The sequence below is a fragment of the Arachis hypogaea genome, chromosome 2 (genome assembly GCF_003086295.3).
Source record: "Arachis hypogaea cultivar Tifrunner chromosome 2, arahy.Tifrunner.gnm2.J5K5, whole genome shotgun sequence".
Lineage (NCBI taxonomy): Eukaryota > Viridiplantae > Streptophyta > Magnoliopsida > Fabales > Fabaceae > Arachis > Arachis hypogaea.
The window spans coordinates 46,182,434-46,187,937 of record NC_092037.1 but is presented as its reverse complement, the minus strand read 5'-3'; positions in this window follow the sequence as shown (position 1 = coordinate 46,187,937).

The window sequence follows — 5,504 nt, the reverse complement described above, 5'->3', positions numbered from 1 at the left end:
AAAATCATTCTTCGGACCAAAATACCCTTCTCCTTCTTCTCCAAAATCAACCAGAAGCAGAAGCAGAAACAAAAACAGAAGCAACAACAATAAAACAATGTAATAAACATTAAAAAATGGATAATAGATCAACAAATCTGTATAATAAAATAATAAAACAATATAATCAACCAGAAGTAGAAGCAGAAGAACAGCAACAACAACAATGAAATAATATAATCAACCAGAAGTAGAAGTAGAAGTAACCAGAAGCAACAATATACAGAATCATAATAAGAAATCAACAACATAATAGAAGTAGAAGCAGAAGCAGAAGCATAATGGAATTAGAATCAAACAACATAATAGAAAAAAAACAAAGAACAACAATAGTAGCGAGTGACCGGCGAGGAGGACGAGGAGCAGCGGTGATCGGCGAGAAGCAGCGACGACCGGCGACCGAGCGAGGAGGAGAAGCAGAAATGGCAAGTGGCGCGTGACGTCCACCTTCGCAGATCTGCTGGCATCGACGTCGAGGAGTAGTGGTGAGGACCAAACGACGAGGAGCAGTGGCGAGATCCAGCGGCAAGGAGTGAATGACGAAGAGCAACGGCGGCAGATTCCCTTCCCTTACCCTTCCCTACCTTCCCTTCCCGCTCTTCTTCCTTGAAACCCCCAACGTGATTCCTTTGCCCAGCACTTTAACTAGTTTTCTTTTTTATATTTTTTATTAGGGATACTTTGGTAATAAAATTAAAATTTTAGTAAAAAGGACGATTTTAACACTAAATTAAACCTTACGGACAATTTTGTAAGTAAAAAAAGGTTGGAGACGGGAAATATTAAAGATCATACTTAACCCTAAAAAAAACTAATTAGATTACATTTGTTTTCAATGAAGTAAACGAGTTTTTAGGCCTAATCATAGTTAGAGTTGAGGAAGGTAAAAAAAATACTAATAATATAAACACTGTTTATTTTTAATACTCAATAATAAAAATATAAAATTAAAAAATAATATTATTCCATACAAAATAATAAAACATATATTATACGCAAAATATATTCAATCTGTATTTGTTATCATAATTTATCGATCACGTTATGACAAATATGGTTATTTAAAAAATTAAAATTAACTTACACACGCTATTATAATATGTCTTTTTTTTTTCAAAAAGTCCAAAAAATATCTGTAGATACTCAAAAATTTTGCATTTTCTAAAAAGAAAATAAAATAGAGACTTACAAAGATGGAGAGGGACATGGGCATTTCTTTAACGGGAGTGAGGGATAGGAAAGGAGCCCTGCATGCTCTTTCTGAGTACTCATTACCATACCTAATTAGCAATAGAGATCTAATCTAAGCCGATTTGAAAGGGATACGTGGACTTCATCTACATTGGGATTTAAGGTAATGAATCTAAGTCGAATTTGGGACCCTAACAATGCGCTTAGATTGATCTTGCTTTTTTGAGTCAATGTTATAACAAATATTATACTATTAAATATTATAACATTTAGTATATACAAAAGTTTGATATATTTATAAGATAATTTTTATTGAAATTAAGAAAATTTTTTAAGTAATTTTTCTTTTAGTTTTTAAATGATATTTACTAATATAACGAAAAAGTAAAAACAACCATAATCACTCACATAATTAAAATAGATAATTCTTAATATACATGAACTATATGTATAAAAAATTATTATATATGATAATTTTTTTTATTTTCTGTACGGATTATTTATATGATTTATTGCACAATTTTTTTCTTAATATTTAATAAATTTACGATACAAGATATTATTTATTTTATTTAATATACAAAATAAATAATTTAAGTCATCATCTAAGATAATAAGTATAATAGTACAAATATTTACTTATTTATTAGTATTGAAAAAATATAAATAGTATAAATTAATATTTTCTAGTAGAAAAATAGTAATAAGTTAATTATATAATTTTAAAAAATTGTAAATAATTTTTTAAATAATAATAAAAAATTGTAAATAATTTTTTAAATAATAATAAAAAATAATAAAAAATAAGATTAATATTTTCACATATTACAAAATTTATAAAAAACATTTTAACAATAAATCAACCCTCAATAAATTATACATTAGTCCTTTCAAAAAATAAATAATTAATACATTAGATATTTTTATTCACATACTAATATATATTATTGATTATTAAGTTATAATTAATTTCTAATCTGATTTTTGGTAATTAAAATTTAAATAATCAAAATCATTAAATTCTATATATTTTTCACCTAATTGATTTTATTTTGTTATTGAAATTAAAAAATGATGAGTTGTTAATTAATTCTAAATTCAAATTTGGGAAAAAAATAATTTTGAATTTTATCTCACTAATCATAATTAATTTCAAAATAAGAAATTACTTTATAAATCATATTGTATGATAGTGTGCGTGGTCATTTGTTATTCTTTAATGGCAAATATTGTTAAATAAAATGTTGTAAGAATTAAAAGAAATGTATTTACCAATTTAGAAAATATTAATTTATTAAAAAGTTGTTATTGATTTTTCTTCACACTAACTAATACTCAACGGTGATGTTCTGGTAATATTACAAAAAAATATTAATCAATCTAATAGCTTTTGTAACAATACAAGTCTATAAGTTTGAAAACTTAAAAATCATGTCATAAAATATGATTATTTTGACTTCAAAAATGAATACGATACCAATAAATAAAATTGTCCCAAATAAATTTTAACAAAGGTAAATCTTCATAAGTATTGCTATCAATGAGAAATTGTTTTGCTTAAAGACAAATACTATTTTTTAATGGATTTTCTAATTTTGCAGGTCGATGACTAATCTACCACGTATTGATGTTTTATTCATTAAGGATCTACCATTAGCCAATAAATTGCTACACACAAGATGGAATTCAAACTACAAATACTTACTTAAGCAGACAAATGAGATGACAGTTCAACCAACACAAATTGATTAAAAATACTAATTAATTTTAAAATTTTTAAATTATAAAATATTTATAGTAATAATTACTATATATTTTTCGTTTAAATTTTTAACAAAAAATTTTAGTATTTGCTTCGGTATGATGATAAATTTTTACGTACCGATATAATTCAAACGTAAACAAATAACAAAAAGATACGTGGATTATATTATCTATGTCAACATTTAATTTTCTTTTAAAAAATATATATCATATCAATAATTTTACTAAAACACCCTTATAATTTAATTAAACAAAAAATCTTTTTATTTAATTTTACAAAAAATCTAAATATTCTTTTTTTATATCAAACAAAAATTATCTATTTAAATTAATTAAATTTTAAAATTCAACTAACATTAATTTTAAATTTTTTATATAAAACACAAAAACACTTTTAATTATTCATCAACACTAAAAAAATTGTTCAATCTTATTGATGCTCTATCATAAACTGATGAACCCTAGTCTCTCGTACATTCATACTAAAAAATAATACACATCTAAAACACTAAGAAAAAAGAACCTATCCTTGACCTTCAAAGAACCTGTCCTTGACAACCTAGATCAGAGGGATGAAAATTGAATCACTCAATTTTCTCTATGCAACAAGCGAAGTAAATCACTCACCATTTTCGGCCAGTGTGATGCCTCCAGACGATTAGCCATGCGAGTGACAGCCGCAGAGGACCATTTTTCCGAGAGGATTCAAAGTAGCCATCGTCGAACGGTGAATCCCTATACATAGCTTGCCATGGAAAGGAGTAAGAAGGATTGAGTTGAAGCAGTAGGAAAGTAGGCGTCCTTGAGCCATACAGTATCTCCATATGCTTATCTGAAATTCCCACCAATGAATCTGCATAAGTATCCCTTTTATTATTTCTTTTTATTATTTGATTTTCTAAATTCCATAATTTTATCTGCCTAACTGAGATTTACAAGGTGGCCATAGCTTGCTTCATACCAACAATCTCTGTGGGATCGACCCTTACTCGCGTAAGGTTTATTACTTGGACGACCCAGTACACTTGCTGGTTAGTTGAACGGAGTTGTGTCCACTCGTGCCAATTTCAAATTCCATAAAAGTACAACTTAAAGAATAGTGATCACAATTTCGTCCACCAAGTTTTTGGCACCGTTGCCGGGGATTGTTCGAGTATGGACAACTGACGGTTCATCTTGTTGCTCAGATTAGGTAATGTTCTTTTCAAAAACTCTTTCAAAAATTTTTCTTTTATTTTTCGTTTTTTCCAAAAATATTTTCGAAAATAATAATAATAAAAATACAAAAAAATCATAAAATCATAAAAATCAAAAATATTTTGTGTTTCTTGTTTGAGTCTTGAGTCAATTTTTAAGTTTGGTGTCAATTGCATGTTTTTAAAATTTTTCTTGCATTTTTTCGAAATCTCATGCATTCATAGTGTTCTTCATGATCTTCAAGTTGTTCTTGACAAGTCTTCTTGTTTGATCTTGATGATTTCTTGTTTTGTGTTGTTTGTTGTTTTTCATGTGCACTTTTGCATTCATATTTTTCATGCATTAAAGAATTCTAAATTTGGTGTCTTGCATGTTTTCTTTGCATCAAAAATTTTTCAAAATTATGTTCTTGATGTTCATCATGATCTTCAAAGTGTTCTTGGTGTTCATCTTGACATTCATAACATTCTTGCATGCATTCATTATTTTGATCTAAAATTTCATGCATTGATTATTTTTGTTGTTTTTCTCTCTCATAATTAAAAATTCAAAAATCAAAAAAATATATCTTTTCCTTATTTCCCTCCAAATTTTCAAAATTTTGGGTTGACTTGGTCAAAAATTTTTAAAAATTAGTTATTTCTTACAAGTCAAATCAAAATTTCAATTTAAAAAAAAATCTTATCTTTTCAAAATCTTTTTCAAAAATCATATCTTTTTCTTTTTTTTTATAATTTTCGAAAATTTCAAAAATATTTTTCAAAATATTTTCAAAATCTTTTTCTTATCTTTATATCATATTTTTGAAAATTAGCTAACAATTAATGTGATTGGTTCAAAAATTTGAAGTTTGTTACTTTTTTGATAAGAAAGGTTCAATCTTTAATTTCTAGAATCTTATCTTGTAGTTTCTTGTTAGTTAAGTCAATTTTGAAATTAAATCTTTTTATCTTTTATCTTATCTTCTTCAAAAGTTGATCTTTTTCAAAATTTGATTTCAAAATATCTTATCTAACTTCTTATCTTCTTATCTTTTTCAAATTTGATTTCAAATCTTTTTCAATCAACTAACTAACTTTTTGTTTGTTTCTTATCTTTTTCAAAACCACCTAACTACTTTTCCCTCTCTAATTTTCGAAAATATCTCATCCCTTTTTCAAAAATTCTTTTTGTTTTAAATTTTAATTTTAATTATATTTTGTCTTTGAATTTCGAAAATTACTAACCCTTTTTTCAAAAATTATTTTCGAAATTTCTCTTCTCTTCTCTTATTCTATTTAATTAATTAATTACTAACACTTCTCCTCACCTCT